Source organism: Hoplias malabaricus, chromosome 15, assembly GCF_029633855.1.
Source record: "Hoplias malabaricus isolate fHopMal1 chromosome 15, fHopMal1.hap1, whole genome shotgun sequence".
NCBI lineage: Eukaryota > Metazoa > Chordata > Actinopteri > Characiformes > Erythrinidae > Hoplias > Hoplias malabaricus.
The window spans coordinates 6,156,797-6,179,918 of record NC_089814.1 but is presented as its reverse complement, the minus strand read 5'-3'; the positions used below and the strand labels follow the sequence as shown (position 1 = coordinate 6,179,918).

Genomic DNA, 23,122 nt, shown 5'->3' with positions numbered 1-23,122 from the left:
ACACACTCTATCAGATTGTTCTCCACAATGTGTGGATATAGCTGATGCTTTTCCATGTCTGGCAGCTCCTGCATGGGGTTTACCCACCAGGACCTTTCAGACTTTCACACAACAGACTTGGCACAGGTTTTTCAGAGGGTGCCTTCTCCTGACACAACTCTTCCATTTAAATGCAGGGTGGGACTGACACCAGGAGGGCACAAGCACAAGTGGTTCAGCCTATTCAGTCTGAGAGTCATAACTGTGGACCAGTGTTGTCCAGTGTGAAGCTACATATTTTATACTACCTCCGGTGAAGGTAATCCAGGCTAAATGAGTTTCACTGTAGCTACTGAGTTAGTTTGTATTGGTCACTGCAGTGGCCACAGTTTAATGTCGTCAGTTATCCACACAGCACTGGAACGAACTGTAAGAATGACCTTTCATTTATTAATTATTAAACTAATCAGTGCCATAACAAATCTCCGTACACCACATCAAAAACAATCACAAACATCAGTCCACATATTTATATCAAGCTCATTTGCATTTATTTGCATATTCACGTGACTTTCCCGCGCATACGGTTCCTACCTGTAGCACGTGGTCACCTCCCCCGTAGCCTTTACGCACGGATACTTGGTGGTGGCGATGTTGTTTTCTGAACAAACTTCTCTGTAAAGGAAAATAAAGCAGGCGCGTGAGGTTGTTACACTCGCGCCGTCCATTTTAACCCCCAGCTTTCTACCCTCTCAGCGAGGTGATGGAGCCACGCGAGCGCGCACACTTTACCTGCCTTCATCCTCTCCCTCTGCGCGGAAAGTCCACTGCGCTGAGGGGGACAGCAGCGCGCACACGCGACCAGGACCAGGAGCATCCCTCTCTCTCTCTATCTCTCTCTCTCTCTCTCTCTCCCTCTCTCTCTCTCTCGTGCCTCTTGTTGTCCTCGAGACTGCTGCTTGCTTCCCTCGAGCCGAGTCGAGAAGTTGCGCGCGCCTGGCGCAGCTGTGGGCCAGCTGATTGGTTAAGACCTCCTGCGAAGTCCTGCTGCTGATGTTTGTGTGTGTGTGTGTGTGTGTGTGTGTGTGTGTGTGTGTGTGTGGTGGCGGGGGTGTGATCGGTTTATTTTGGAGGGGAAGAGAGAAGAGAGAGAGAGAGAGAGAGAGAGATTATATTAATGATACATTAAAAAACGTGAATATACTCTGTGTCCTTTAATGTAAATCCTTAAATGTTTTACAGTTTCAGTCAGACACTTGTGACATTGTGTGTGTGTGTGTTTTTGTTACTTGCCTGTTTACCTACACTAGTTTTGCACACACACTGCAACGCAGCAGGGTCATATAACCCCATCACTGAGCCCTATACCTTGACCTTTGTTGGTTATTTAAGCTGTTAGAGGTGTCCAGTTGACCCTCGAACCCTCAGGGCAAGGGCAGGATGGTCGTAACAGGTTTAATATGTTCCTAAGGTAATTATTATATATTTACTTTTTACACAGGGCTGTGGACACAGAGCAGAGAGTGGTGGCTTTAAACTGCTGCTAGACCTCTTCACAGGGATACCACCTTACTGCAGTGCCACCTAGTGCACAAGAATAGAATTACACACCTCAGCGAATGATAACAAGAATTCTTATTATTAATAAGATCCTCTGTATGTTTTCATAGATATTTAATGTACGTGGTGATATTATACACACTGTAAACAAACCGAGGTAATCTTACAGGGAAACTCCCTACAGTACTTTTTCATTTAAATACAGAATATCGCCACTGTGTGAGCATTTCCCAAGTACAGTAACTTACTGCTAATAGCAAAGGATGCTGGGAGACTGGGTTTTCGGCAGGAAACACTTGTAGCGTGAGGAGTTTGATTTGTATTTCCTTATTTTTGCTCAAGTGTTAATCACTTTTTAACAAAGAGGTAGTTTGTTTATTAGAGTGTATTGATAGAGGCTCTAAAGTAATTTTATAGTTTCTATCTATCTATCTATCTAATTCATTCATTATCTGTAAGCGCTTGTCCAATTCAGGGGCACAGATGGGTTCGGAGCCTATCTGGATTCACTGGGCTCAAGGCAGGAACACACCCTGGAGGGGGCGCCAATCCTTCACAGGGCCGACACACATTCACACATTCACTACACACACTCACACTATGGACACATTTTGAGGACCATGGGAGGAAACCAGAGCACCCGGAGGAAACCCACGGAGACACAGGGAGAACACACCACACTCCTCACAGACAGTCACCCGGAGGAAACCCACACAGACACGGGGAGAACACACCACACTCCTCAGACAGTCACCCGGAGGAAACCCACGGAGACACAGGGAGAACACACCACACTCCTCACAGACAGTCACCCGGAGGAAACCCACACAGACACGGGGAGAACACACCACACTCCTCAGACACAGTCACCCGGAGGAAACCCACGCAGACACAGAGAGAACACACCACACTCTTCACAGATAGTCACCCGGAGAAAAACCAACACAGACACAGGGAGAACACACCACACTCCTCACAGACAGTCACCCGGAGTGGGACTCGAACCCACAACCTCCAGGTCCCTGGAGCTGTGTGACTACCGGCTGCGTCACTGTGCCACCCACAATTTAATTATAATAATATTTAGTAATATTTTCATTATTTTTTCATCACCGCAACCCTGAAATGGATTAAGCAGAAAAGATGATGATGATGATAATGTTATTTAATTGTTGTATAGTGATATTCAGTGTTCATACATTTGTTTCTGCACAATGCTTGTTGTTTGTATGTCCTGAATTGTCCTTCCTCACTCAGCACACCTGTCACGAGCAACAACAATTCATTTGACTTTCCCTTTAATATTAGGCTAATTAATATAATCTCGCATATTTCAGTCTTAAAAATGCAGCCTACAGTGCTTTAGAGATTCAATGCTAATCAGACACTAAGCCAGAAAGGAAACCTTGAACGAATTGTAATCATGATGATTATAGTTCATGACACAATGAAAGAATGAGCAAATAAACACTGAATCTTTAGGCCTCTTGGTGGAGCCTGCTGAAAAATCACAACTGGATATTATTCCGTGTTAGAAAAGATTTTCTGGAATATTCTATTCAGTATTTGTTGGTAATAAAAATAAAACCCATATTTTAGCATGGGTGTGTACACAGCACGTATTCATTCTCCCTCTCTGCTCATGCAGAAGTTCCTCATGTTCCTGAGAAGGTTTTCAACTTGATTGGTGATGTCCACTCCAAAAGATGAGTCACTCAAGGCCTGTTTATGTTGGACGGTCGATGGGGATGAGACTCAAAGAAGTCTCTGTCCTCAGACTTCATCATTTGGCCTAAACTTCAGAACAGTAAGAGGATTTTAAACATCTGGATGTTTTCTTCCTTTCACAGCCTGCTTAAGCCTTCAGACTTAGACCAACACCTTTGAGGAATGACGCAAACCATTCAACTTTGAAGCTTAAACTTAACAGAAATGATTTCCTTATGTCTTCTTCTTCTGAGTATTGTGTTCTTTATGAGGATTAAACTGCAATATTTCAACTGTCTGTCATTGCCAAAGTTGAACTCTACTACTGTAGATGTTTCCTTGAGAACATCACAAGTTTTATTCATTATTCCAGATAGATAGATAGTGAGGAGTTGGGTGTGTTCTCCCTGTGTCTGTGTGGGTTTCCTCTGGGTGACTGTCTGTGAGGAGTGTGGTGTGTTCTCCTTCTGTGTCTGTGTGGGTTTCCTCCAGGTGACTGTCTGTGAGGAGTGTGGTGTGTTCTCTCTGTGTCTGTGTGGGTTTCCTCCAGGTGACTGTCTGTGAGGAGTTGGTGGTGTGTTCTCTCTGTGTCTGTGTGGGTTTCCTCCAGGTGACTGTCTGTGAGGAGTGTGGTGTGTTCTCCCTGTGTCTGTGTGGGTTTCCTCTGGGTGACTGTCTGTGAGGAGTGTGGTGTGTTCTCTCTGTGTCTGTGTGGGTTTCCTCCAGGTGACTGTCTGTGAGGAGTGTGGTGTGTTTCTCCCTGTGTCTGCGTGGGTTTCCTCCAGGTGTCTGTCTGTAAGGAGTGTGGTGTGTGTTCTCCCTGTGTCTGCGTGGGTTTCCTCCGGGTGACTGTCTGTGAGGAGTGTGGTGTGTTCTCCCTGTGTCTGCGTGGGTTTCCTCTGGGTGACCTGTCTGTGACGAGTTGGTGTGTTCTCCCTGTGTCTGCGTGGGTTTCCTCTGGGTGACTGTCTGTGAGGAGTTGGTGTGTTGTTCCTGTGTCTGCATGGGTTTCCTCCGGGTGACTGTCTGTGACGAGTTGGTGTGTTCTCCCTGTGTCTGCGTGGGTTTCCTCTGGGTGACTGTCTGTGAGGAGTTGGTGTGTTCTTCCTGTGTCTGCGTGGTTTCCTCCAGGTGACTGTCTGTGAGAGAGTGTGGTGTGTTCTTCCTGTGTCTGCGTGGGTTTCCTCCGGGTGACTGTCTGTGAGGAGTTGGTGTGTTCTCCCCGTGTCTGTGTGGGTTTCTTCCGGGTGCTCTGGTTTCCTCCCACAGTCCAAAAACACACGTTGGTAGGTGGATTGGTGACTCAAAAGTGTCCGTAGGTGTGAGTGAATATGTGTGTGTGTGTGAGTGTCTGTGTTGCCCTGTGAAGGACTGGTGCCCCCTCCAGGGTGTATTCCTGCCTTGCGCCCAATGATTCCAGGTAGGCTCTGGACCCACCGTGACCCTGAACTGGATAAGTGCTTACAGATAATGAATGAATAAATAGATAGATAGATAGATAGATAGATAGATAGATAGATAAACAGATATGTTTGATATTGATTAACTGACCTGATCAAGTGGACAGTGAGATGTAAAGTCATTTACACCCAGCATTTTTATGAGTCTCACCACCAGTCATTACCAGTGATTGAGGTTGTTGCCTGGAGGAAGGTTACTGCACCACTCGGTCAGTCCCTAGCTGTAAAAAAAAAAAAAAAGTTGTCCTTGTTCGTGCAAATGTACAGTCTGTTAGTAGAGATGGACAGAGTGGGTGTTTGAGAGAAAAACAGCTGAACATTTTGACCAACTAAAATAAAAAACTAAAGAATGAACAATAAAATTTCATACCACTGACCACCGCCAATATTCAGACAGTCTTCACTACAGAATTACATGTAAAACAGTATCTCACTTTATACGCATATAATACATGCTCAGTACCTAGAACACTCCTCACTGACATTATCTGTAACCACTGTTTTTTCAAAAAGAAAAAAAGAACATTTTCCAAATGACTTGGCCAAAGTGTGGAGGGTTACAGTTTCCTCACATTAACTATCCATCCATCCATCCATTATCTGTAACCGCTTATCCAATTTAGGGTCGCGGGGGGTCCAGAGCCCACCTGGAATCATTGGGCGCAAGGCAGGAATACACCCTGGAGGGGACGTCAGTCCTTCACAGGGCAACACAGACACATTCACTCACACACTCACACCTACGGACACTTTCGAGTCGCCAATCCACCTGCAACGTGTGTTTTTGGACTGTGGGAGGAAACCGGAGCACCCGGAGGAAACCCACGCGGACACGGGGAGAACACACCAACTCTTCACAGACAGTCACCCGGAGCGGGAATCGAACTCACAACCTTCAGGCCCCTGGAGCTGTGTGACTGCGACACTACCTGCTGCGCCACCGTGCCGCCCTCTCACATTAACTAATCAGTGACAAATCATCCAACGGTAGGTTCATAATTCCAGTTCAGATCTGTAGGAGCTGGACCTGTGGGTTAGTTCACTACAACAGATGTATTCAAGTATTTAATTTCCTTGTTTGATGTGAATACACTATTTTCATATGACAATATATTACAAGGCCCTGCGAAGGACTGGCGCCCCCTCCAGGGTGTATTCCCACCTTGCGCCCAATGATTCCAGGTAGGCTCTGGACCCACCGCGACCCTGAACTGGATAAGGGTTACAGATAATGAATGAATGAATATATAACAAGGTTGTCCTTCATTTTACTCACTTATGGGCATAACTGTGTTACATGTATCCAATGATTCTTCTTCATGTTATAAAACAGGCATTCCACTGACACCCAGTGGCCTGGATGTATCAGAGGTTCTGTATTACACATAAATTAACTTTAACTGCCCCATGTGTGCAGTCTCAGGGAACTGCAAAGCAATTTTAATCCTTTATCACATCTAAGTTTCATGTTTAAACACATAAATAAACACTAGGTTTGTACCTTTTGGTGGCAAAAGTGATCTGTTTTTCCTTTAATGTGCAACCCCTCAGTTGACCTGAGGTTAACCTCAGAGGAATGTCCCTTACAGGACTTTGAGTGGAGCGAGACGAGAGTTCACTGGAGTGTATCAGCCGTGCAATTGGTTTTAGTTTAGATTCGCCAGATGCTAGGACTCCTTTCCTGTGTTTTAACTTATTCATCCTCCTTGTCTTTCTCTCCTCTGACTCATGTGTGACCTTAAGACTGAACCTGAGCATCTGATTCTGTTAAGGACGACTGAGGGAAACAAATATGAACTGCTCACAAGCTACTTATTCACTGCTGTCTTTTGTTTACAGCTTTTTCAATCCTAAACTGTCCACTCAATGTTGGGACACCTTGCTTTACAAAGTGCTTCTGTTATAATGAGCATGTTTGCGTTGTTGGTTTGAAATATCCTACTATTTTAATAGCGTGCTGAAATGTAAAGCTCTTTAGATATTTTCATGTTCGTTCTGAAACGTACAACAGACAAAGGACAAAGTACTTCCCATTGTTGTGATGTCAGCTCTCATTCACTCTGAAACCACCAGGTGTGTAAACCCCTTTTGGCCCTAAAAGAGTTTCCATATGTACCGTTAACAATGGGCACTGAGAAAACTGTGAGATCATTATTTAGGCAAACCTTCCTGTTCATTCCAGGAAAGGCACTTTGATAAACAAGAACCATTTTTGAAGCTAAACATACACAGCGTATTAAAGCAAAGCTTATTTCCCCTTGTTTCTAGTGAAAACTAACAGCAAGAAAATAAAAACGTCATAAGTGTGCAAGGTGTCCCCACAGGTGATGTTGAGCACAAGAAGATGGAATATAGACAATTCAGTTTATTTCTGTTATTGTGTTTACAGTGAGCCTTGTTAAAAAGGTTAAAAGTAAAGTGTTCAATGAAATATCAGCTAAAAAATTATGTTAAAAAACGCTTTGGCACATTAGTTTGATTTTAATAGATTTATAAATATTTGCAATTAAGTATGAACGCAAGCAGCAGAGACAGGACATGGCGGTGGCAGCAGAGAGAGAGAGAGAGAGTGAGAGAGATTAATTTGTTCCAGAAAAATATTTCTTGACATGACTTGGCTGAGAAAATCCAAATCTGCTGCTTACTGTAGAACAAAAGAAAAGAAGAAAAGAATGATTTTCTCTGGATGGAGGGGAATTATCTGGAGTCTAGGGCCTTACTGAATGCGTCACAGAATTACCAAATAACGTATGAACAGAATTAAAATAAAAATAGATATAATCAATATAGGTAAATTTGCGTCATTTAGATGTTATGAATATCGATCTTGATTAATTTACCCCCTGCACTGCAGTGACGCTGATGTGTAGCCATGGATCAGACCCAGCAGTGCTACCTTTCAAAGCCTTCAATGTCACTGCTGGACTGAGAATAGTCCACCAACCAAAAATATCCACTCAACAGCATCCTGTGTCCATTGACGAAGGACTAGAGGATGACCAACACAAACTGAAGCAACTCTAACTTTACATCTACAACGTGGACCAAGGTAGGTGTGTCTAACAGCTGTGGACAGTGAGTGGACACAGAAAATCTTTAAAAACCCCAGCAGCACTGCTGTGTCTGATCCACTGGTACCAGCATTACACACACTAAAACACCACCACCACGTCACTGTAGTTTCTAGTTAGGTAAATATCAGCGGTGATTGCTCTAAGACTGTAAGGGAAGCTCAGCTTCCCCTAAAATGTCAGAAAATAAGTGATCAAATATATACTGTTGTGTGTACATGTCATTGAATAAATATGCACTACAACGCGCTCAACTTTTGTTCAGAATCAGCTTCTTATCACTGGTAAAGACATGGCTTTCCTCTCAATCATTCCCGCAGCTTCATAGTGCTTTAAACAGAGCGTCCACAGAGTTCAATAGCGAAGCAGCGAAGTGCAGCGAAACGAGACGAGTCATTGGATAAATGCTGGGCTTTGTCCCGCCCATCGGACACTCAGCGTCTCTGGGGGTCTATGGGGCAGTGGGCTGGCCTCGGCTGGCCCGGACGCTCAGCTTCTGCAAGATGATTGGATGATCTGTCTGAGGCTGAATCCCTTTTTGATTGACAGCGAAATGAGCGAATCAGCGATCCTTTGGTGTAAAGATCCGTGGGAGCACAGGCGGACACACTTCACATGGGCCAAGGCCGTTTAAGCAGCCTAGCTCTGCTGGCCATTGAGAGGACACTAGTCAAGTCCCTGGAAAAGACGCCTTGTTGGTACGACAGGGTCACAGATCATTTTCTTAAAAGGAACAGAGGGTAGAATTTACGTATAAATAAACCGACACATTTTATGATTGAGCTTCCCCTCCTTGAAAGACCAGCATCCGCCACTGATATGTGTGTATATATATATTTGATCCCTCTCTGAAACCTGAGCAAAGTTTTCTTTATATTTAGCAAACAAATTTCTCACAGTTCAGCTTATGCAGCTCAGGAAAACAAACCTCACCAACACTCGCTTGTCCTGGACTTTCAGGTTCACCCTAGATTAAATCCTCTGTTACCATCAGGTCAGAGATGAAGCTGCAGCTGGTCACCACAGATTACAGATTACAGGCTAAAGCTAAAGCTTATATTTATTACAAAAAAAGAAAGAAAGAATGGAAAAAAAGCTGCTCTTGTCTGTACACGAGTTACATTCACGCTTATTATTCTAATTTACATACAAGACACTGTTTGAATAATAAATTATACAGAGTATGGTTAGTCAGCATAAAGTTAAGCAATAAAATATTTCCAGTAATTTAAATACAGGATACCCTGAGGTAAAATCAAAACTACCAACTATCAAAACTGCTGACAAATGGTTGAACTTTGAAATGGGAAAAAAGTTATATATTTATTTGTGTGTGTGTTTACACTCAATCCATTCAATCCTCCTCACTGTGTTACAAAATGAGCAAATGGCTTCCCTGTAAATTAAGGCTAAATGTGTTTTAGTTTTAGCTTCTCCTAGGCAACACATCATGGCATTTTTTTAATGCTGATAACTGACAGAATTCAGTGTCTATGTTTGTTATAACCTGTGATACAGCAGACATAGCAACTCAATATGAATTGATATAAACGGGGTGTTTTAGCATTTAAGCTAATCATTGTCTCAAAATGTTTAAGGTTTTCTGCATGTGATAGATTTGTTCTTCAAAAATGATTGTAAGTTTCTCTGAATACGATGCTTCTGCTAAAGGAGTACATGGAAATGGAAAGCTCTTCCTTTGGGTACTGTTGTGAAGCAGTTGTGTTATTTTATTTATGGTCGAGTGCTAGAGGGTAGTAAATAGTAAATGTTATCCAGAACTCTGTATAACTGTACTGTAGTGTGTAATACCCTCTGCGGCCGCCGGATGTCTCTTTAACCCCGGAAATGACCACAACACAGTCATCGCCAACAAAATGGATGACCGGTGATTATAAATACCAGGCGGGTGCGTCACGACTCGAGAGGTGCATTCTGTGCCATTTAAGATTCAGCTGTTTTGATGCCTCAGCAAAGAAAGAGAGAGAGAGAGAGAGAGAGAGAGAGAGAATATTTAGGGAAAAGGAAATATGAGGGGAATGTAAACTGCAGAGTTATAGAGAGTTCTAGAAAGAAATGAATAGTCAAACGAGACAATAACAACAGAAATCAAACTGTTGTAGATGGCTAAGAGGGGAGAATGAAAATTAAAGAAAGCTGAGCATGAGAACAAGAGGTAAAATATAAATGGGGGTGTGAAGACACAGATTGAAAGCGAGAGAATGAAAGGAAAAAGAATGAGAAGGAATGTGAGTCATGTTTGTGTGCATTTCTTTCACATAATTTGCAACAACAACAAAAAAATTATTCAGTGTAGCAGGGCATTTAAAAGAACTCAAATACATAGACTTTTCAGTCAAATGAACTTGAATGGAGTTGACTTTTCCCACAATGAACCTATCCCCTGCTGGTGCCATGCTCAAGAATAAAGCCGTGAAAAGCTTAATCAAAGGGCATTCATTTGTGAAAACCTAAAGTGCCTTTTCATTAAACTGCAGTGGTCTTTCTGCCTATTGGTGACTGAGTAACTGGTGCTTATCTATATAATTTCAGAAATTTCACACTAATGTCTGTGATTCAGCATATTCTGCTGTCAGTGATCTGTATTTAAAGTTTCTTTAAAGTTTTCTCCGTTTGAATTTGCAGCCTATTCTCTTTTGTAGTGGAGTGGACATCACAATCACTAGACGAAGTGCTTTATCTGCCAGTCCAGGAAGGTGTCTAGGGCCTAGTGGACATAAAAGGCTGAGTCAGGCCTTTCCACTTGCTATCAGCAGAAAGGCTCCTTTATCAGATGGATCTGCAATGGACTGGTAAAATCCTTCAGACAGCAAGGGACCTGAAGGATGACCTTCAGTTATTCTGGATACATGTGGTTGAGGATGGTCTGTCTAGTCTTACTCCTTTTATTGGTCACTCTCCTGGTCAAGAGCAAAGTTTGAAGGAGTGCAGAGATGCTTCTCTTGTCTTTTAATATGGCTTTTCTAATTGTAAGATTGATGTAACCATTCAGGTGATAGGCATGCCACTTATTCTATTGATTGTTTAATTAATAGAAATGATAGTTCCCATACCATGTTGTTTACCCCTTTTTTCCAGTCAGTGTTCTAACAAATTTGTGCCTTTTCTTGGCAGTAAGGTTGCACCAGAGTTAATATATCCAGCAGAGATGCTCAAAGCCCAGGAGAGTGGATATTGGAATAACTGCTGTTAAAATACCACCTTTGATACCGACCTGACTGTTGTCCTCTGTCAGCATAAAGGCATGCCTCTTGAGAAAAGAATACACAACTGGGGCACTGCACAGGAGTCAATGGTAGGAACACCACTGAAGCATTCAGGGAGGTCACAAGACCACAGTCTTTCACAGTGACTGCTAGGTTGGTGGAGGTCAAATCAACCGATATCCTTATTTGCAACATGAGCTGTCCAATTCATTGTTTAACCAATGACTGGTCCCCACCATTATTATATCTTTGGTGACACCATCTGTATCCCAGAATTGGGTGGTTTAAAAAAAAAGCGATAAACACACAACTGTGAAACTGACACATCAAACTACACTAAGATGTCAGAGAAAGTCAAGATGGCTGGAAATATTTGGACGAAACTAGCCTCAGAAGCAGAGGTGAAGATCCCTATATAAGTCACCTATAGAGAAGTGCACTTCTGCAGTGGATAATTAGTCATGGAGCAATAGCTACAGACATGTAGCACACCTGGCTCCAGCAGTGCAGGGGCAGTGGCAAGAAGAAACCATGGAGCACTGGCAGGTGATTTTCATTGCATTTTTGAAGGGATGGTTTTGAGGGATTACATGAGGAACGATCCCACACATCCCCCAGGGTTTATGAGGTGATGTACAGCTCTTCTAAATTGTCTTTTAGAGATGACATACATGGCAGCATTGTTAAAGAGGTGAAATAAAGCTGACTTTGGGGATTGGGACAAGATGCTAAATCAGCTGATGACAAATTCCAGAGGAAATGTGTCATTCTTATGGTTCAAGGTTGAAATATATAGAAAAAAGAGCATATACCAAAGTCTCAAGTTTTTCAGTGCAAGGCTGCAAAGAATGTAGGTCTTTTATCATGTACTGTACATAATGTTGTGTAATCATTCAGAACATTCAGAGCAATTCCAGTCCATGTAGGGTAAAACTACACACCAGTGTTGAATGACCATGACCTTCCAGCCCTCACATGGCACTGCATAAGAAACTTACTACAGTGATAAATAAAACCACATGGGCTTGGAAGTACTTAATAAAAGTAACCCACTGAAAACCCACTGGGGGGGTGATGGACTGGTGCCCTGTCAATGATTCACCAGAGATTCCAGAGACCAACCGCAACCCTTTAACAAAGCAGTTAAAGAAAATAAATGAATGAAGGAAAATGATTAAGGGATTATTGGATGAGTTGTCATTAGAAAGCTGTACTTCAGTAGTGATTGGACTGTGAAGAAGAAAGCATTGGCTTGGGTTGGACTACCTTGCACAAATGATGCTGAAAATATTGTAATACCCATCCCTATACACACCTTTCCTCCTCTCCTCTCTTGCTTCTAAATACAGCACTGTGCTGTCAACAGAAATAGTAGCTGTCATAACACTGCTGTCTTTCACTCACTCATCAGTCACTCAGTCGGTGTGAGGGTCTAACAGCAGCATTACTCCAGACACACATGACAAAGGGTCACTTGGGTCCAACACACACACATGTTCACTCTCTCTCTCACACACACACACACACCACGCTAGAACACAAGCTTCCCCCAGGCTCTTTGCTGCCTACCAATACAAAACCTGTGAGACATTCATTCATTCTGTCTCTGTCCCTCACGGTAAAAAATGTTACCTGAAAGAATTTAATCTCTATCAATTTTGCTGGGATTAAGCTTGATGACAGTAAGCTGATTAGCGAGTAAACACTAGCCAACACAGTCTTTCTTGACTGATAAACTAAGAGCACTTCAAGCACATCCCACATTGTTAGCTTGAGGTTTAAGGCTGCTTCTTCTAGTACATTTTAGTATACGTTTGTTTAAGCTGGGACACTCTGGAACACACACACACACACACAAACTGGTCACCGTGCGCAATCCCAAGCATGGGCTAGTGGGATGTAACTCATGAAATCTATGGGATCTTACTGCAGCAAAAAGCAGTAGGGAGACACTTTGCTCTTTGCTCCAGATTTGTAACTGCACCTGTAAAATGTACCTGACTGGTTGCAAATTGGTTGTTCTATATGTTTTTTTTCCCTGATTTTGTCTGACGATGAAAGACCAGAGAGCATACATTTAAATGTCAGCTTCTGGAATGTAGGGAGAATAATGTTTACTGAGGGATGTTATTGTGGTACATAATGTTCATATATATTTATAACGTTCTTTAACCTAAGAAAATATCCATTTCCACAGTATATCCACAGATCCATTAAAAAGGAATCGCAGTCTTTGATAAGAGCTCATGGATCCTCTCCTCATGGATGTTAGCTGATCTCCCATAAAACTCCTATAAGTTTCAGGTACAGTACCACACTCCAGGTGATTAAGGAACAGAACAGAAAGAAACAAGAATCTGGCTGATGTTTATGCAAAAAAAAAAATAAAAATAAAAAAAAAAACAGAAAGGAAAGCGCGCAACTCAGCAAAGTACGCCTGCTTGCCCCAGCCGGGAAGCGTAATTACCCCAGAGGCAGCAGTGTGAAAAATAAGGCAGTAACCCATTGGTGTCATTTCTATTTATTAAATATTGCATGAAATAAAGTGGAACTGCCTCATTCATTCATTCATTATCTGTAACCGCTTACCCAATTCAGGGTTATCTGGAGTCATTGGGCGCAAGGCGGGAATACACCCTGGAGGGGGCGCCAGTCCTTCACAGGGCAACACACACACACACACACACACATTCACTCACACCTATGGACACTTTTGAGTCACCAATCCACCTACCAACATGTGTTTTTGGACTGTTGGAGGAAACAGGAGCACCCGGAGGAAACCCACACGGACACAGGGAGAACACACCAACTCCTCACAGACAGTCACCCAGAGGAAACCCACATGGACACAGGGAGAACACACCAACTCCTCACAGACAGTCACCCGGAGGAAACCCACGCAGACACAGGGAGAACACACCACACTCCTCACAGACAGTCACCCGGAGGAAACCCACACAGACACGGGGAGAACACAACAACTCCACACAGACAGTCACCGGGAGTGGGAAACGAACCCACAACCTCCACGGTGTGCGACACTACCTGCTGTGCCACCGTGCCGCCCGGAACTGCCTCATGTGTTCATTAATTTTACATGGTTTGTTACATTTTCATATACAGGGGGTCCTTGACTTACGACGTTGATCCGTTCCTACGTCGCGTCGTAAACCGATTTTCGGTGTAAGTTGGATTACATTACATACGTAATACAAGCCTGTCTCATCCACGTTGAACACTTGTTCAGCACAGTAACCCCCCTCCCTAATTATCCCGAGTCGTGTAACCGTGTAAGTTCGCGTTACGACGTTTACGACGCAAAACCACTTAAGTCGAAACAAGGCTTTATACAGTAAATGGGAGATGTGTCGTAACCACGAAACATCGTAACTCGGGACTGACATAACCCGGGGACCTCCTGTAGTTTATAAATGTTAAAAATGAAAAATGTAGATTTTCTGCACAGTAAAACTACACAAAATATCTTGGATCCCTGTGGTTGTAGGGGAATTTTTACATCTCATGTCAAAACTTTGTTTTTACCAGAATTCTGTGAAGGTGCTTTGTGACAAAATCAGTTGTAAAAAGCGTTATACAAATAAATTTGATTTGATATCTTATTTAATTTAGTGGTTTTTGTGAAATGCTTCGTTAAAGACTAACACCTGTAAGATGTACATTCATCTGGGGTTTGCAGTCATTTTCTGAGTTTTTATTTTCTTTACCATTGCCAAGAGGTCCATCCATCCATCCATCCATCCGTCCGTCCATTATCCACTGCTTATCCGGGTCCGGGTCGCGGGGGAAGCAGTCCTAGTAAAGAAACCCAGACCTCCCTCTCCCCAGCCACTGATTCCAGCTCCTCCGGGGGTATACCGAGGCGTTCCCAGGCCAGTCGAGACATGTAGTCTCTCCAGCATGTTCAGGGTCTTCCCCGGGGCCTACCAAGAGGGCGCTGGTTCTAAACCCAAACGATGCCTCAGTCACAATTGCCCTCGCTCTCTGGATAGATAAGCTGACCCTTCTTATTCTGTCACCAACAGTATAATACTACCCAATGCAGGGGTCTGACCTAACACTTTTTAACTGCATTTCATGAAAGTGTTGAGCAACCACTGGGTTAAACATGAATAAAGAGCCTTCAAAAGTCTGCCATTCAAGTCCTGTATTTGACTAAAGATGCTTTAGATGAGTTGGCAGCATTGTGTGTGATTGGGGGAGACCTAGTTAACAGGTGGTACAAATGAAGACAAGAAGCCAGTGTTTTTCTCTAAAGCAACATTATTGGAATGCTCAACACATTTGGAGGAGAATGCTACAGCATCATACAGAGTGATGTGGAGGGAAAGGGCCAGTTTGCTCTTCTTGGAGGTTGCACTCTTGAACTGTTGATGATAAAGTAAGAAAATGGTGCCATTAATGAACCCCATAAAAATGGTATGTTGTAGTTCTGTGGCCAGGCATCATTTTACTGCTCTTCTCATCAAAGAATCATTATTCACAGATGTGGTTAATCCACCAATCAATGAAGCCAGGTTTAAAGACTTTTACTAATCAGATGTAATCTAGTCCACAGGCCGTATGTAATGAGAGTGAGTGAAGATATGCGCTGTAATGCGTGCCCATTACTAACTGGGTAAATATGCTAATGCACCGTGGCCTGTTTGTGTCAAAGCCAGTTAGGTGATTGCTTGGAGAAGAGGCTCTGGGAGCTCCACGCACAAATTTGGCAGTTCAGAGTCATCTAGAGTGCTTTGGCTGTAACTGAGCCAGGTCAGTGCACGTTTGCTGGAGGGAAGAGGGAAAAATGGAGAGAAAGAAAGGAGGACAGAAATTTTGGATGGCTGCCTGCCCACAATAAATCATAGTTAGGTGTATTCGGCTTGAGTTGATGAACCTTTGCTAATGAAGATCATGATTATAATACTGTGAGCAGACCTAGGTGATTCTGTACACATCTAAAAGAAGCTGAAAAACAGACTGAAACAGTGATGCATTGAATTTCTTTGTTTCTACACAAATATATTACATAAACACAATTATTGCCCAGAGCGAGGAAACTGACAGGCACATATGTGATGATGTAATGTTGTAATGTATTTCATTCATGTGGAAATGACAGGTTTGAACACCCTCTCTACATTGCCTTTTTTATTGATTGTTTAAAGGGAAATTCTATGACTGTGGTGAAATGCAGTTCTAAGCTCTGCATTTTTTAAGGTGGAACGGAGGGCAATAAACAACAGTTGTTTGTATGTGGATGAAGTTTAACTTGTGTGTAAGTGTTTATTCACTGTTTGAATGACCACAGAGACTATTTTTGTATTTGTAACTCGCATTGTTTAGTTTTGTAGCACTTTAGGTTTATAGTCAGTTATCAGTATTCCTCCTATTTCCGACCGTCCCCTAATTCCGGCCACTGCCGTATATGGTGCAATTCCGCTCTCTCTCTTAGCCAATCGCATTGGGTAAAACAATAAAACATAAGATCAAGCCTTAGTAGGGCATTTATACATCAGTCTTGCAAGACATCACACATCTAAACACTATTTAAGAGTCTCTAACAGTGTTGTAATTCTGTGTGTGTAAAACTGCATGTGGAACACAACACATTTCCATTTCACGACAGATATTTCCCTCAGTGTAAAAGTTAGCTTAGCGGTTAGCTTTCTTTTCTCTGAGGGGAAAATCTACCGCCATTGTAGTCCTTACATGTAGAGTACGGATACCAACTCAGGACAAACAATCTCATTGTGAACCTCTCAAAACCACTGAATGTCGTAGCAACTGTCTCGTTTGACTGTCACAAGCAGGGGAGGTGGCCGAAGTTAGCGGGCGCTAGTAATCTTAGCAGTGTTAGCACATACTTAAACAAAAGCGTTTTTATCTAAAAACATATTTTCTTTCAAAGTCAAGCAAGTCTTGAACATTAATCTACACATATTTGACTCCTGAAAAATGTTGATTTGAGTGAGTAAAGTACTTCGATTTATTTACAGTTAGCCAAGATTTCCAATATTGTAATTAAAGTGGCCGGAAGTTGGGGTAATTACGCTAGGTGTCTCCTGAGTTTGGAGACATTTCCACCTTAAGTGATCTGAAACAGCAAAAAAAAAAAATAAATAAATAAATAAAAACTACCTATGTAGCAGGAATAGAGCAATATCCTCATTTTTTCAGTTTGTGTTTTTCAACGTTTTGAGTTCTCTCTGTTGCAGAGAGAGAGAGAGAGAGACTCGCATACCGGTCTGAGTCAGTTTATTTTCTACTCATTTACAGACACTGGGGCATTGTAAACATATTAGACCAGTTTCGAGGACGCAAACAGACTGGAGAGCTAGCAAATAGTGAGGAAACATCTGACGTATTTTATAAAAAGTGTTTGTTTTTTTTATTACAGTCATGAACTACGGTTAATCTTAACCCTAACCCTAAGTTATAAACTCACAACATGTTTTTTCATATAAATTTCAAACAGGTGTGGACACTGTTCTGTTTTTAACTTTTTATTACTGTTTCTAATCTTTTCAAGAGACTTGCTCTCAGTTGTAACCCGCAGTGACAGATCAGTATTAGAAGCTGGATCCATTTTCTCAGTGTCAAGCTCCACATCTTTTCAGACCCACATTGTTGAGAAGGCCTCCCACGACAGAAGCCCAAGACACAAACTCTTGTTCTATTGTTGTAGTTCTCTTGATTTTCCACTCTCTCAAAGATGAAAGCTTTAAATGCAGTTTATTTGATTGATTTGGGAACGTTTTGGTGGAACCCATTATTTTTTTATTATTATGATTTTGTATATTTTAATGATTATTTAAAACTCAATTTTATTTACATATTTACCTTAAAATTCATGGTATTTGTTCAGCAGGACATCATATGTCTGAGAAATATGTGCTATTGCTGCTTAGTTAAGCAGTATAAGGGGTATTTAGTGGTCATTATGATGGGAAATATTGTAAATGGACTGTAATATACTGTGTCTTCATGTGTGTGTCACAATGGTAATGTTTTTGATGCCTGATGGCATGCGTGTGTCACATTTCTTCAAATGTCACATCTTAACATAATAGAGCCAGTGACAGTCCCCTGGGTGACTTGACTCCATCCACCCTTCTGCCTGAAGCTGGGGATGAGTAAACATATAAGTCAAAGAGAGGGTGTGTGTGTGTTATGTCGGAACAGATACACTACTAATGGTGTCTTATTTCAGCTAAAGAGCGTCATCATCGCTAAACCATTTCTCAGTGAGTAGCTCATTTGCTTAAAGCAAAGGCTAATAATATACTCACAATGGGCTTACTCAGCATACTCAACAAACCAAAACACCCACTCTAGCACTTCATTACTGGATTACTAATTGATTTATTGGACATCAGGAGCCTGGAACTTCCAGTTCTGCCCAGTAAATAAAACAACAGCTATTCAGTGCTAAAGTGTTTGGCTTGAATAAATCTTTAGCTAAAATCACACAATTCAAAACATATTTCTAGCCATCACAGGGGATGTCCTCACAACTTAACATGAATTGATGAAGAAGACGTGCATTTTGCACGATGCTAATTAGTGGGGCTAAGTAAGCCTTGGAGCTCCAGTGTAAAACTAAAGAAACACAACAGAAAACATTCATTCATTCATTCATTAATTATCTATCTAACCACTTATCCAGTTCAGGGTCCCGGTGGGTCCAGAGCCTACCTGGAATCATTGGGCGCAAGGCGGGAATACACCCTGGAGGGGGCGCCACTCCTTCACAGGGCAACACAGACACACACTCATTCACTCACACACGGTCACTTTTGAGTCACCAATCCACCTACCAACGTGTGTTTTTGAACTGTGGGAGGAAACCTGAGCACCCGGAGGAAACCCACGCGGACACAGGGAGAACACACCACACTCCTCACAGACAGTCACCCGGAGGAAACCCACGCAGACACAGGGAGAACACACCACACTCCTCACAGATAGTCACCCGGAGGAAACCCACGCAGACACAGGGAGAACACACCACACTCCTCACAGACAGTCACCCGGAGGAAACCCACGCAGACACAGGGAGAACACACCACACTCCTTATAGACAGTCACCCGGAGGAAACCCACGCAGACACAGGGAGAACACACCACACTCCTCACAGACAGTCACCCGGAGGAAACCCACGCAGACACAGGGAGAACACACCACACTCCTCACAGACGGTCACCCGGAGGAAACCCACGCAGACACAGGGAGAACACACCACACTCCTCACAGACGGTCACCCGGAGGAAACCCACGCAGACACAGGGAGAACACACCACACTCCTCACAGACAGTCACCCAGAGCGGGAATCGAACCCACAACCTCCAGGTCCCTGGAGCTGTGTGACTGCGACACTACCTGCTGCACCACCGTGCCGCCCCCAACTGAAAACAACAAAGCCAAATTGCAAAGAAGAACGACTTTCACCACATTTTTATTCAGAATTTTAATTCCACCTTAAATGGTGAAGCAGTTATATCCCCATGCCTAGCTTCTAGTATATGTCTGCTTTAAAATTTAAGGTGGAAAGGAGCAGTCTTTTCTCAGTCAAACTGTGTCCTCACTTTTTGTTTACTTTCAGCTACCAATTTTCATTTCGGTGCATCGTTAGCCCAATGGATGTATTCTACTTTTTGCAAAATGCAAAATTGCATTTTCTCTTTCCTCAATAACCACAATTCACTAGTAACTGAACCTAATTTGACCATGTAGTATGAAGAGATATACCTACTCCCCTAAGGGTTTTGTGGAACTGAAAGAGTTAACGTAGCAGCAAAAACACTGCATAACGGAGATAATACATACACACTTCAGGGGAACATGTAATTGTACTATAAATAGGAAAATACCTTGTGTTTTCACACATTGCATGTGTTAGAGAGGAAAATAAGTGCACAGTTAATGAGAGATTACACATATAGTCCACATATAGAGAACATACAGTTCCAGAGGACAGGAGGAACCATCTTGGACAGCTGATGACCGCTGACCTGCACACCTGAGACATGAGGGAGAGGCATGTTATGTGTGTGTGTGTATGTGTGTGCGTATATGTGTGTGCGCGTGTATGTGTGTGTGTGTATGTGGTGATTCTGTTGTAAACCCAGAGAGAAACAGGGCTCAACAAAGTAAGCCCAACCATTTTCACAGTCTAACACAGAGGTACGTGTTAACTGCAGGTTTAGGACATGATTCTTTTTCATTACTAGTTATTGTAGCTATGTTTCTAGTAGTTCATCTATGTCTTGGAGTTTGAACAAGGGACAAAGCGAGGTTTAGGGGAAACCTGAGACTGACAGACTCCACAGCTAATCACTACACTTACAAACAATATCCTCATAAGAGCAGTCATGCTGTTTAATTAAGATGTCAGCTACACCTCTCCGTCTCGCTGTTTGTGTTTGTTGTGGCTGTCCTATGGAACTGCCTATATACTTTACGGACTCTCAGGGTCTGGGCCTAATATAAATGAGGGAACTAGTTATTTCAGCTGGCAGTGTTTGTTTTGGCAATGTCCCTGTGTGTGTGTGTGTGTGTGTGTGTCTGTACGCTGTCTCTGGACTTAGTGGAATAAGTGACTGACTATCAGTCACACTCCTATGAATATTTCATTGGAATGGTTGGCCTACGTACTCGTACAGGTGTCTGCATTTTGTGTGTGTGTGTGTGTGTGTGTGTGTGCAAGGAATATATCACATTTGCACCGATGCCTGTATACACACTCATATTGTGGGGATCTCTTTCTTTTGGGGATCCCTCAACCTAAGTCATAATGTTAGCATTGGGCTAGTGGTAATTATGCATACGTTTACAGTAAAGCACCATGAATTAATGGAAGTCATTTTCACATCATGAAAAAAGAATGTCACACAGTGTCATTGATATGAAGCATGGTGCATTTCTTTAAAAGTGAGTGAGTGAGTGAGACAGTGAGTGAAAATGGCAGTGAATGAGATACACACCAGGTTCTTTGCATCTAAAACTGTGTAAAGCCCAGAGCTGTCCTCTTCAGATTTTGTCAGATTTATTTATGACACTGACAGAACACTGCACAACCCTTTCATGTCATAGATTCAGGTGAACATAGTGCTGTGTGTGTTGCCCTTGGACTGTTATTGCTGTAGCATGGTGTGCTTACCCAAGCAGGGAATTGAACCTCAGGGGGAATCAATCAAATAACCCTTATCAACTCTAACATTTCTTAAACTGAAATCAGTCTGGATTACTAACGGACAAAGAATAAACAAATCTGTCTTGTGTTACCAGTTCTACACTGGAAATACTTAGGTGAGACCTGGTGGTGACTGCGTGGGGTACGTGCATATTTATGAGTGTGCGCGCGCGCTGCTTGTATATCAGTCAACATGAGAGCCGTTTGTCTAATAGCTAAGTACAGTCTCTGGTTTCACAGCAGGATGACCGCAGGTGTCTGAGAGCCACGGTCAGTTGTGCTAGCGTTTCACTCGGTGACGTGTCATGTCCCAAAACACAGGGTGTGACCACATCACTCTGAGTGTGTTCAAGTGTGTGTTTCCTGTTACGTCAGACAGAGACACATGAGCCTTAACAGGACGTTTGACACATTTACTTTTTTTTTTCAAACAGCCAGTGTCTTCCAGTACAAGCATGTAGTCCAGGCTCAGAATGAACTGAATAAATGTTGATTGATAGTGCTGTTGTTGTTATGACAAAATAATTCATTTAATTCAGGGATAAACATCTGAAAAAGTAATATCTTGGTCATTTGGTAATAACCCTTATCCAGTTCAGGGTCGCGGTGGGTCCAGAGCCTACCTGGAATAATTGGGCGCAAGGTGGGAATACACCCTGGAGGGGGCGCCACTCCTTCACAGGGCAACACACACTCACACATTCACTCACACACACACCTACGGACACTTTTGAGTCGCCAATCGACCTACCGTGTGTTTTTGGACTGTGGGAGGAAACCCACACAGACACAGGGAGAACACACCACACTCCTCACAGACAGTCACCCAGAGGAAACCCACGCAGACACAGGAAGAACACACCAAACTCCTCACAGACAGTCACCCGGAGGAAACCCACGCAGACACAGGAAGAACACACCAAACTCCTCACAGACAGTCACCCGGAGGAAACCCACGCAGACACAGGGAGAACACACCAAACTCCTCACAGACAGTCACCCGGAGGAAACCCACACAGACACAGGGAGAACACACCACACTCCTCACAGACAGTCACCCGGAGGAAACCCACCCAGACACAGGGAGAACACACCACACTCCTCACAGACAGTGACCCGGAGGAAACCCACGCAGACACAGGGAGAACACACCACACTCCTCACAGACAGTCACCCGGAGGAAACCCACGCAGACACAGGGAGAACACACCACACTCCTCACAGACAGTCACCCGGAGGAAACCCACGCAAACACAGGGAGAACACACCACACTCCTCACAGACAGTCACCCGGAGGAAACCCACGCAGACACAGGGAGAACACACCACACTCCTCACAGACAGTCACCCGGAGGAAACCCACGCAGACACAGGGAGAACACACCACACTCCTCACAGACAGTCACCCGGAGGAAACCCACGCAAACACGCAGACACAGGGAGAACACACCACACTCCTCACAGACAGTGACCCGGAGGAAACCCACGCAGACACAGGGAGAACACACCACACTCCTCACAGACAGTCACCCGGAGGAAACCCACGCAGACACAGGGAGAACACACCACACTCCTCACAGACAGTCACCCGGAGGAAACACACGCAGACACAGGGAGAACACACCACACTCCTCACAGACAGTCACCCGGAGGAAACCCACGCGGACACAGGGAGAACACACCACACTCCTCACAGACAGTCACCCGGAGGAAACCCACACAGACACGGAGAACACACCACACTCCTCACAGACAGTCACCCGGAGAAAACCCACACAGACACAGGGAGAACACACCACACTCCTCACAGACAGTCACCCAGAAGAAACCCACGCAGACACAGGAAGAACACACCAAACTCCTCACAGACAGTCACCCGGAGGAAACCCACGCAGACACAGGGAGAACACACCACACT

General features: G+C 43.4%; 1 long non-coding RNA gene across 3 annotated transcripts in view; it reads right to left on the bottom strand.

Annotated features, from left to right (window-relative positions):
• Positions 1-572: 572 nt before the first annotated feature.
• Positions 573-23,122, bottom strand: part of LOC136668950 (uncharacterized) — a 29,229-nt gene continuing 6,679 nt past the window's right edge. For 2 of the 3 annotated variants that reach the window (XR_010795552.1, XR_010795553.1), the window contains exons 3-5: positions 4,798-4,927; positions 772-1,029; positions 573-654 (exon numbers count right to left, since the gene is read on the bottom strand). This is a non-coding gene — a long non-coding RNA (uncharacterized lncRNA). The remainder of the gene's footprint in view (positions 655-771; positions 1,030-4,797; positions 4,928-23,122) is intronic. The other variant, XR_010795554.1, reaches the window with a different exon arrangement.